Here is a 12,487-nt window from a genome sequence, read left to right on the forward strand (position 1 = left end):
GAGGTACAACTACGCCATTGAGGAGCTCTCCACCTTTTCTACGGCAGTATGCCAATCATTTTTTTTGTTTTTCAGTGGCTGTATGCCATTCATTTGCTTTTCCGGCCTGCGTTCCGAGTAATTATGTAGCCTTTCTCTATATTCTCTGTACACCGGATGTTGATCCGGCTAACAATGATTCCTGGCCTTAGGCCAATTTATTTGATGAAGTATACCGACTCAGTCGGTTTTTCTTATACTTGCACAATTTTTCAATTTTTTCAGTTTTTTTTTCATTTTTGCATATATACTCAATATATATACTTGTGATTTTGCCTGTCTTATGAAAAGCATGCGGCAGGTACAATTCCGGCTGTCCTTGCCCCTGGACGGCTGTGTGGTTGGTTTAATCTGAAAAAGGATTGATTGTCTTGGAAACTTTCATACTTTAAAGCGTATGGGATGTTTGTAAGACAATCAATCACAATAGTGATTTCCCCAAACCAAGTACACAGCCGGTCAAATGACAGGCATACAACCTCTGACCCTGTCGGTAACAAACCGCCTGGGTATTCTTTATAGACATTACGTAAAAAAGGGTTTGCCCTATAAGTGCGCAACTTAAAGAAAATTTTACTAAGTAAAAACTTATGATGGTACTCCGGCTGATTCTTGCAGGCAGCCGGAGCTTTCACAACCAAAAATTACTTAGGAGAAATAACATGGTCAGACATCTATGAGTTGGCTGGTCTAGCCACTCAATCTTTGCCGCCTGCACGGGTATATAGAACGAGCAAGGTGGTTGTTCTCTGCGACGATTGCACCCGGAGGGGTGTCGCCGGACGCCTATATCCATAACAGGATAGACGAATTTGTAAAAAAGACAACCATCTAGCCTTTGGCTTCTGGTCTGGTTGGAGACTGGTTGCATAGCCACTAAACGGTTTTGTGCTTAGCTTAAGGATCCGGCCATTGGCCTCTTGTCACTATGGACTTTTGATTTTATATACTAAGTGTCAAACTTAGTTTTTTATCTGGCCATTGGCCTCAAGTTATTCACATATTAAATTTGCTGCTAAACTTTTCAACATCTGTATGGGTAAACCCAGACGGAAATAAAAAGACAATAACTGAAACAAAAGCATTTCTGATTAATACTTCTTGTTACAAAAAACTTTACAATACTCAGAAGTAGTACTTTTTTAAGTTATCTACATTCCAAGTTCTAGGCAGGCGTCTACTGTCTGGGGTTTCCAGGCGGTATGTGCCATCCCTAACTTCTTCATAGATCCGGTAGGGTCCTTCCCAATTAGGAGTTAGCTTTCCAAGCTCATTGGCCCTACCGGTTGCCTCCATTTTCCGTAACACAAAATCGTCCACTTTCAAGGGACGTTTGTGCACTCTTTTGTTGTAGGCTCTCGTCATTCTCATACGGTATATCTCATGTCGTAGGGCAGCATTGCCCCTGCGTTCCGGGAGGGAGTCCAATGCCAGCCGCATGGCCTCCCAATTTGCCTCTTCATCATAGAGCATCACTCTGAGCGTAGGCTCATAGTGTTCAATGGGTAAAACGGCTTCAGCCCCGTATACCATGAGAAATGGGGTTTCTCCGGTTGACTCCTTGGCAGTTGTCCGGATGGCCCAAAGGACATGAATTAACTCTTCAGCCCATAGGCCACCGGCTCTTTCAATTTTTTTTTTAATGCCGTCTGAGATGAGTTTGTTGAATGCCTCAACCTGACCATTTGCTTGAGGACGGTCGACTGAGGCAAAGTAACTTGAGATATCCTGATCTCCTAACCAAGTCTTGAGCTGAGGCGTCTCAAACTGAGGGCCGTTGTCAAATACCATAGACATAGGTACCCCAAATCGGGTGATAATATTTTTCCAGATGAAAGAGATGACATCCTTTGTCTTGATATTCTTAACTGCCTCCGCCTCCACCCACTTGGTGAAGTAGTCCACAGCCACCAATATATAGCGCTTTCCGCCTGGAGCAGGCGTATAAGGACCTAAAATGTCCATGCCCCACTTAGCAAACGGGACTGGGCTATGGATTGCCGTCAGATCAGTAGCCGGGCTATGTATTAGCTTGCCAAACCTCTGACATTTATCACATTTCTTCACAAATTCTTTGGCGTCTGCCTCAAGGGTAGGCCAAAAGTAATGCTGCCTGGCTCTGACGGCAAGGGACTTGCCGCCTATATGGGAGGCGCAAAATCCCGCATGCAGCTCTTCGAGTACCTCCTTCCCCTTTTCTGGGGTGACACATTTCAACAAGGGCTTGAGGAAACCAGCCTTGAAGAGTTATCCGTTTCTCAACTCGAAGTTTGCTGCTCTCTTTTTCATGACGGCTGCCTCCTGAGGTGAATCAGGGAGCGGGCCGTCTGCGAGATACGCCCGGATGCCATCCATCCAAGTAGAACTTCGATCCAGAATTCCAATGGGCTCTTCATAAATACTTCTTTTTTCAAGAACTTCCCAAAAGACTGACCGAGGCGTATCATGGCAGGCGGATGATGCCAATTTTGACAGTGCATCCGCCGGGTGGTTATCTGACCAGGGCACTTGATTCAATCTGAATTCCTCAAGGGTCCCAGCCTCATCTTTGACAGCCTGAAGATATTTGATCATAGCCGGATGGGTCGCTTCATAAGTGCCCTCACACTGGCTAACAACCAACTGAGAATCAGAATGGGCGTCAATCTTTGTTGCCCCTGCTGCCTTACACATGCGAATTCCGGCTAGCAGGGCTTCATACTCCGCCTCGTTATTTGAGGCCTGAAACTTGAACCGTAGTGCATACTCATATCTATCTCCTTTTGGAGATTCACAAACAATGCCTGCACCACAGCCGTTTTTTGTAGAGCTCCCATCTACATACACCCTCCAAACCTGATCAACATTATCCGGAAGAACCGGACGAGTCATTTCAACAATGAAGTTGGCAAACGCCTGACCTTTCACTGCTTTCCTTGGTTCGTAGGAGATTTCAAGACTTTGCATTTCAATAGCCCATTTCAACATTCTGCCGGATGACTCCAGAGTAGACATTGGCCGCTTGAGGGGCTGATCGGTGTAGATTACAACCGGATGTGCCAGAAAGTATGGCTTCAACTTTTTGAAGGCCATATATAGAGCAAGACCAAATTTTTCCACCATGGGGTACCGGAGTTCAGCATTCTTTAACACATGGCTAATGAAGTATACCGGGAGCTGAGTACCGTCTCGTTCAGCAAGAAGAACGGCACTGAGAGCATGGTCTGAGACGGCTAGGTACATGTACAACTTCTCTCTAGGCAAAGGACTAACAAGCCTTGGCAAATAGTGTAAGTGTTCTTTCAATTTTTGAAATGCCGCCTCAGCATCATCCCCCCATTCAAATCTAGTCTTCTTCCTGATTGCTTGGAAGAAGTAAAGGCATTTGTCACCTGACCGGCTGAGGAATCTCCCCAAGGCGGCCAGGCAACCGGTGAGTCTCTGAACTTCCTTAACAGTGCGGGGTGACTTCATGTCAATTACCACCTGTATCTTCTCAGGGTTAGCCTCTATCCCCCTTTGATCAATCAAGAATCCGAGAAACTTCCCAGACTCAACACCAAAGACGCATTTCCTAGGATTTAACATAACCCTATGCCGCCTGAGTGTGGTGAAGGTTTCTCAGAGATCAGCAAGGTGATCCGCCTGCTGCTTGGATTTGACTATCATGTCATCAATGTACGCCTCTACGTTCCTCCCAATTTGACTAATGAAGACTATACTAATCATCCGTTGGAACGTAGCCGGCGCATTCTTCAAGCCAAACGGCATCACAGTATAACAGAATAACCCCTGATCAGTGACGAAGGCCATCTTTTCTTGATCTTTTTTCCACAGAGGTATCTGATGGAAGCCGGAATAGGCATCCATAAAACTCATCAAGGCATGACCGGCTGTTGAATCGACCAAGCTGTCAATTTTTGGAAGTGGATAACTATCCTTTGGGCATGCCTTGTTGAGATCTGTGTAGTCTACACACATCCGCCAGGTACCATTCGGCTTCTTTACAAGCACAACGTTTGCCACCCAGTCGGGGAAGTTACAAGGCCGAATGAACCTGGCATCCAACAGCTTTTTTACTTCGGCAGCTGCCGCCTGACTTCTTTCCTCACCGTGGTTCCTCTTCTTTTGCCGGATGGGCTTCATTTTTGGATCCACGACGAGTTTGTGGACAGCGAGATCCGGGCTGATGCCTGGCATCTCTTCCACTTCAAAGGCAAACACATCTTTGAATTCTTTCAGTAGAAGGTGCAAGTCTGCACCCAGAACAGCGTTAGCAACCGTCCCAACCTTAACAGTTCGCTCTGGACGGCTGTCGTCCAGAACAAGATCAATGCTATCACCAGCCGGTTGGGGACGGAGCTCCTCTGACCGTTCACCGGTCAGTGATTGCTATTTCTTTTCTTTCTTCACCACCACCAGCTCTGCAGCTTTTCTCTTTTTACCGGCTGCTGGTGGGGGTGAGGAAGCATCCTTGACATTGTCAAGGTCTATTGGTTCCTTCCCTTGGCCATTTGAGGCCACGGTATCCTTGACGGCTGAGAGGTAGCACTCCCGGGCCGTCTTCTGATCCCCGTTCAGGGAACCAACAGAACCATCATCCCTCTCATACTTGATGAGCATGAGGGACGGGATGATTACCGCCTTGGCTTCGTTGAGGGTTGGCCTCCCAAGAATGATGTTGTAGGCGGTCAACTCCTCAACAACCAAGAATCTGACGACAATATGTCGTCCCTTGCCCTTCTCACCCAGCCGGATGGGTAAATCAATTCTTCCGGCTGGATAGACCATCCCACCCCCAAAACCAACCAAGGGGTGGGTGACCGGATGCATGCTGCTTGAGTTGTATTTCAGCTTCTGCAAGCACCGGAGGCTGATGATGTCTGACGAGCTGTCGGTGTCAATAAGGATGCGCCCAACTAACTGGTTGGCGACCTTGCATTCAATAACAACCGGGTCGTCATGCGGGCGGCGGACGCTGCCCCTGTCCTTCTCAGTAATGAGGACATCCGGAAAAGTGGAGCTGGCAGACGCCTGCTCCTCATCATCCGTATCCATCTTTCGAAGATGGCTTTTGGTGCCCCGGATGGTAGGGCCACCACAAGAGAAACCGCCTGCTATGGTGTAGACCGGATCCCTGTCGGTTTCCGAACTACTAGTAGGCTTGGGGGTAGCCTTAGAGGACTGACCCTTGTTCTTCTTCTTTGCCCCGGCTGGGGACTTAGAAATATAGGACTTCAGAAGCCCTTTGTCAGCTAGACGGTCCAACGTCCGCTTTAAACTGAAGCAGTCGTTGGTGTCATGGCCAACCTCCTCATGGAACTGGCAATATTTATTTTTGTTCCGTGACTGGACGGAACTCTTCAGTGGATTTGGCTTCTCAATGGACAGCCGGTCCTTCACCTCCATGAGGATGGAGTTGCAGTCTTTGTTAAACTCATACCGGGGAACGTATGGTTTAAACTCTTTTTTCTTCTTCTGGGACGGCTGCTCAGAATCACTCACCTCCCAGACTTCCTTTCTTTTCTTGCTTTCTTCTTTTTTCTTTGTCGACTGAGCTGACCGGCTCTCTTTTTGCTTGTCAGACTTCTTGGAGTCCGACTGGCTATCAGGCGTGCAGAGGTCGGTTGCTTGTAAATAGCTTTCCGCCTCCCTCAGGGCCGTCTGTAAATGCTACCTCGTCGGACAGCCCCTGATTTGAATTCTGACCAGGTTGAACCGTCTGACATATGAGCGTAGCCCTTCTTTCTCTCCCTGCTTAATGGTGCTCAAGTCTGAACTTGTTTTCTTAGCAGGGATGTTCATTGAGAAGTTGGTGGCAAACAAGAAGGCTAACTTCTTGAAGCAGTCAATAGATCCGGCTGGCAAGTTGCCAAACCATTGCTGGGCAATTCCCTTCAATGTAGCCGGAAAGCAGCGACACCAGGTGGCATCGTCCCAACCTTGTAAACACATTAGGTTGGTATAAGCCATCAGGTGGTCTTCTAGGTTGGTGGTGCCATCATAAGCACCAACCAAAATGTTCTTAATCTTGGCCGGCTGAGCCGCCTCGGTTATATTGGCTGCAAAGGCAGACGGCTGTTCGCCTAGCCTCATCAGCCGGAGCTGCCAGTCCAGTGGCTGGACATTGGTATATGCCGCCTGACCTCCGAATGGGGGTGGCTGCAAAAACTACAGGCCATATTGCCCATACTGCGCCAGGGGTGCGTATGGCATAGACCTTATCATCAGCTGAGGTTCGGTGTTGACGGATTTACCGCCTGTCCGACTCTCATGCAAGGACATAGAATTCCTTGCAGAAGCTTGCGTGAAGCTGTCTGGAAAGCTTGAGGTAGAAGTTGACTCAGACTGTTGCTGCCTCCTTCGATTGATGACTTCTCTAGCATCGAAGGTAGACGTCTTTTTAGCCTCCGACTGGGGTCGCCGGGGCATCAGAATCTTGGACCAGTCAAGTTTCGCGGCTGCCTTCTCCTTTGGATGAGGAGTTGGCTGCTTGTCCTTGACCGGCTACTTCTTCTTCCCATCATTGGGAGTCTTTTTAGCCGGCGGACTCTTGGTAGAGCCTGCCTTGTTGATCATCTCCTTGATTTCACCCTTGAAGGAGTTCATGAATTTCATGAGCTCATTCCGGGTGACTAGAGCTTCTCCTCTGGTTTTCCGGGTTGCCCCGTCTGACCTCCCAGTGGGCCGGCTGCTTGGACCCGCCTGGTTTATATTTCGCTCCAGTTGATCTCTGGAGCGAATGGACTTAGAGATGAGGGAGCCATCCTTCGTTATGTAGGTCTCCACATCATTGTCTTCTTCTTCTTCCTCCTCCTCAATGAATACCTCTGGCTGAGGCTGAGGCTGAGGCGGAGGGATTTCAAACCCTTCTGGTTGAATAACCGGTTGCAAGTCCTCTTGGTTACCCATCTGAGTAACCGGACATAGAGAGGTAGAATTGAGAATTGGTACAGAATTTTGAACCATCTTGAGGTACTCTCCCCACAGACGGCGCCAAATGTTTTGGGTGTTTTTGTCCCTTGGGAGAGTTACAACTCGAAGACTGGTCCTACTGACTCTTTACCTGCAAAAACAACGGAGACACCGGTTGGGTGGTGCTCCGCCTCCAACGCTCAAGTTAGTAACTTGAAGGAGAATAAAAAGTGCGGAAATTTAGGTGGGGATCTGCTTGGATTCCAAGCTCAGGTGTTCTCTGATGAGAGAGAAAGTAGGATGTAATAAATGATAGTAAATTTCTGAATGTAAATGTGTGTCCCCCAATTTGGGGGAATATCTCCCTATTTATAGGGTCATTGGGAAAAGTGCCCCTCCCTAGGTTAGAATGACCTAGGACTGATGGGCTGCGCCGCCAAATAGCGGATTTTTGGGGAATTGGGCCCTTGAAGGCCGCAATTCTAAGAGAGTATCTGGAGAGGCCACGTGTCAGCTGGAGATTGGTCAAGGATGACCTGCCAGCCCCTGACACGTGGCACCTCCTCATTGGTCCACTTGTCAAGGGTAAAAATACCCCAAACAGCATCAAATGAAGAACCATACACACTAAAATCATCCATAAAGGCTTCCATGATAGACTCAGAAAAGATACTCATCATGCAACGTTGAAAGGTGGTAGGGGCATTACACAAACCAAAGGGCATTCTATGATAAGCAAAAGTACCATAAGGGCATGTAAATGTAGTCTTTCCCTGATCTTCAGGGTGAATTGGAATTTTGAAAAATCCCGAATACCCATCCAAATAGCAAAAGAACTTATGATTAACTAACCTCTCTAGCATTTGATCAATAAAGGGGAGAGGGAAGTGATCTTTTTTAGTGGCGATATTTAATCTACGATAATCTATGCACATACGCCACCCTTAGTGGAATTAATTCATTTTTATTTTTTAGGGTAAAAATACCCTCTATATGTGGACCAATGCCACTGCGACACGTGTCCGCAAGCTCAGCGCTCAATGAGCCATTTAGAGCATGACACGTGTTACTCAATGATAGAAGGGTAAAATTGGGCTCTAAGCCCATAACCCTAGAAACCGTAAAAAGGTGGGAAGTCAATCTACTTAGGTTAAATAACCTAAAAGGTACATGTCCCAATGCACTATAAATACTGATCATTTACATGAGTTTCAAAGGATCCCATTCATCCTCCAAGGGTAATGCCACCCCACAACAATTACTCTCCCTTATCTCTACTTTCTCTCTCTAAAATACATTCTTCCAGTCACTAACTTGATCGTCGGAGGCGAACCTCCGGCCCATCGGGGGTCCGTTGTTTTGCAGGTGACCAAGCCGTTCGAGTGCTGCATTGCAGATCTGTCTCCCGCAGGACGTACACGGCCTCCACTCGAGTATGTACAAAAAACCCCCAAAACATTGGGCGCCGTCTGTGGGGAGACACATCTGTAATGGCACAACGATGGTGGATCACCGACTAAAGAGGGAGAGCCTCCTGTAGGAGACTACAAGCGTCATGAGGACAACTGTCAAGTATGGCAGGCGTCATGAGGCCAACTATCAAGTTCTACAAGCGTCATGATTCTCACAATGGAAGGTTAAATGACAATGTCGTTTAATCTAAGTTGGGGGATGATAAATTAGGAGTGAGACGGCTAAATTGGCCAACTCCACAATTTTAAGCATTGCTCATTTAATGAGTCGGCCGCATGCTTAGGCCACCTCATCACAACCGGCATGCAACACAAGCTGATGCATACAGCCGGCATTCTACTTTATATATATATATATATATATATATATATACACTCCATTAGTTTTGATAACTAATGGAATGAGCTTATCCATCTTTTGTAAAGAAGAGAAATAAGAATGTAATGGTTTTTAATTAAACCAATAAAGTGCTGTTAACTATCATATGCGGCCAAAACATCCATCCTTCATTATCCATGAATTATGAGGAAGCCTCAACTTGTATAAATACAAGTGGCAATCATTTCACACTCAAGTAGCTGCCAAGCGGCACCATTGAGCTGCTCCAGCATTATTATAAAGCCGGCATTCTATTATAATTATTATAATGGGCTTGTCCTTAGTTATTCTCATGAATGACAATAATATACATACGGCAAAAAGCTTGCTTGAATTCATTCTCAAACAGCTAGCTAGCCTACTCTTCCCATTTGTTATTTTTCATATTTATATATGTCAAAGCTTTTGAAGAGTAATATCCTATTTACAAGGGTATACATGCGGCATTATTGTGATGTTTGATCATTATCAAACAAATATCTAGATATATGTAAGCCGCATGTAATAGCATGAATTAATGCTACAGCCGGCCTAGGTAATCAACAAGCTGGTATTTTACGCAAGTACATACAACCGGCCATATATGCTACGCAACCAACGAGTTTTCAACTCCGAATCTACAAGCGGCATGGCTAAATTTCTTGCAACAAAGTCAGCCGGCATCAAAATTTATTAATCATAAGTCGCAGCCGGCACCTGATGGCCAGATGGCTATGAAGGATGAGCAAGCCAAGTGGCTGAATACCAAGCACCTCATTGCCGGGAAATGATAGTATTGAAAGCAACTTGAATGTTGCGCTATGGAGACAGATATTGTGCCGCTTGACACCTTAAAAGCTGATCATTTGAAAATGAGCACAGGCAGCTCTATAGCTAGCTCAGGCGGTATTCATTATCGGCCTTTACACCAATCAATCAAACGGCCCAAGCTAACTTCAATACAAGCGGATGGCGACTCATATTACAGCAGCCGGTTACCATTTTCAATGGTGTCAACCGGGCTGCGCTCGATTATAATCTTGGACAAATGGCAAGAGAGTCGGCTGTGAAGAGAGCTAGTAAGAGCTTGATTGTAAGCTAGTTCAAGCGACAACCATAACCAGCCCAATACAACTATAATGCAGGCGGCAAGAGGCGTGTGGTGTCTGCTTGGCTTAAGTAAAAATATCAAAGCAACCGTCATCCAAAATTATTAGCTATTGGAGTTAGCCGGAGCTTGGCGATTATTATTATAACATGATGATTGTGAGCACCAATAGGGTCAGCCGGTTACCATTATCAATGGTGTCCGCCGGCTGCGCGCAAACGGCTCGAAAGTTTAATAAATCAATCAAGCTGGCTGTAGGGGCTGCTTTGTTCCTCAATCAACCCCGGTTGCGGGGCTGCTTTGTTCATCCTCAAAGCCGGCTGTAGGGGCTGCTTTGTTCCTCAATCAAGCCCGGCTGCGGGGCTGCTTTGTTCATCCTCAAAGCCGGTTGTAGGGGCTGCTTTGTTCAAGCGGCTGGCATTACAAATTACTCGAGTATATGTATGCGGCTGTGACTATATATATGCAAGCTTTGTTCAAGCAGCAATTCAAGCTAAACAAGGGTCAGACGGCGTTGAAGCCGGCTGAGCTCAAGCGGCATCAGGGGCTTCAAACGGCTTAAAAGCCATCCATGTACTTTAAAGAGCAAAGTCATTTCTTGAGCATCGCATACACAGCATCCCATAGTCGTCTGCTAGCTCAAAAATAATACATCATTATTATGATTGTAAAAAAAAAATAAAAAATAAAAAATAAAAAAAAAAAAAAGAGAGAGAGAGCCGGCTGTGAAGTAAGCTAGCAAGAGAGCTCGACTGTAAGACGGTTCAAGTTTCATTCTTAAGTCAGCCTGGCTGTAGCATTGGGTTGTAACCAATCTAGCCCGGCTGTGGCATCGACTCATTGAGCTCAATTAATCAATCAAGCCCAGCTGCCATCAGCCTTAGCCCATATGTAACGCTAAAGCTCGAAGCCTATTGTAGTATTTGTTATACAGGCTCACCCCTTTGTAAGCTTACCCAAGCAGTCACAAATGGGAGAAGAGCAGCTCAAAATCAAACAGCTGCCAAAGCCGACCAATCTTTGAGAACTTGCGTCCTAGCTTGTATAAGTTAGCATAGGAGGCAAACTAAATTGAAAGCAAGCGGAAAATGCCGCATGGCACTCTAGCAAGGAGCTGAAATATCTCTGATTCCGATTATTAAGCATTTAAGGTAATTCCAAATCCGGCTGTGATTGCATATGTGAAGCTGCTCTCTCATATAAGTGGAGCAACATCACCTCAAGAGTATCTTACTCTCACCGATATAAGTATGAGAAGCCGCATGTATATGAATGTGTGAGAAGCCGCATGTATATTTGTGAGATCGACTCTTTGGGAGTATAATGGTCAGGCGGCATAAATGTCAAGCAACCTTTGTATTTGGTTAAGCTTGGCAGCCGGCCTTTCAAGGTCCTTCAGGTAAGATGGTAAAAGCTTAAAGACACCTAGATGTTCTTCTTATTTGGTCAAACTCTCAAGTCGTCTGCCATTGAAGGGGCCAAGGTACCCATTGCATGGTTTGAGCATCAAGCATTGAATATTTAAGTTAAAGACTTAGTAGCTAAACCAACGTCCAAGTGACGAGAGGCCAATGGCCTGATAATAAACTAAGTTCAAGACTTAGTAGCTAAACTAATGTCCAAGTGACATGAGGCCAATGGCCGGATAATAAACTAAGTTAAAAACTTAGTGGCTATACAACCGTCTTAAAAAGACATGAGGCCAATGGCCGGATGGTAATATATTTTATAAATTCGTCTGCTCCAACATGAGTAAGGCGTCCGGCGACGCCCATACGGGTGGAATCGTCGCAGAGAGTAACTCCCATCCGGGTGACACAGTGCTCTACAACCACATGTAGGCGGCAAAGATTGAACGACCTAATTGGTCAACTCATAGCCGTCTGACCTGGATAATCTAAAGAACGACTAAGTCTACGGGAACCGGATGTTTAAAGACATCAGCCGGTGACCGGTCGAAGTTCTAACCTAGATTACTTTCGAAATTATACAAGTCCTTCCAATGGGGTAAAAGGACATTGAATGTATAATTGGATTACAAACACTCCAGGCGGCCATTTGCCTCCTATCCTGTCAGACGGCCATTTGCCTCCTGCCCCCAGGCGGCCATTTGCCTCTTGTCTTGTGAGGCGGCCATTTCCCTCCTGTCCCCAGGCGGCCATTTGCCTCCTGTTTTATGAAATGTCAGGCGGACATTTGTCTCCTGTCCCTAGGCGGCCATTTTCCTCTTGTCCTATGACATGTCAGGCGGCCATTTTCCTCCTGTTCTATGAAATGTCAGGCGACCATTTGCCTCCTGCCCTATGAAATATCAGGCGGCCATTTGCCTCCTATCTTGTCAGGCAGCCATTTGACTCCTACCCCCAGGCGGCCATTTGCCTCGTGTCCTGTCAGACGGCCATTTGGTCTTGTCCCTAGGCGGTCATTTGCCTCCTCTCCTGTCAGGCGGCCATTTGCCTCCTGTCCCCAGGCGGCCATTTGCCTCCTACCCTATGATATGTCAGGCGGTCATTTGCCTCATGTCCTGTCAGGTGGCCATTTGCCTCCTGCCCCCAAGCGGCCATTTGCCTCTTGCCCTATGAAATGTCAGGCGGCCTGCCTCTTGTCCTGTCAGGC

This window comes from Chenopodium album, chromosome 13 (assembly GCF_948465745.1).
Source record: "Chenopodium album chromosome 13, dcCheAlbu1.1, whole genome shotgun sequence".
Lineage (NCBI taxonomy): Eukaryota > Viridiplantae > Streptophyta > Magnoliopsida > Caryophyllales > Amaranthaceae > Chenopodium > Chenopodium album.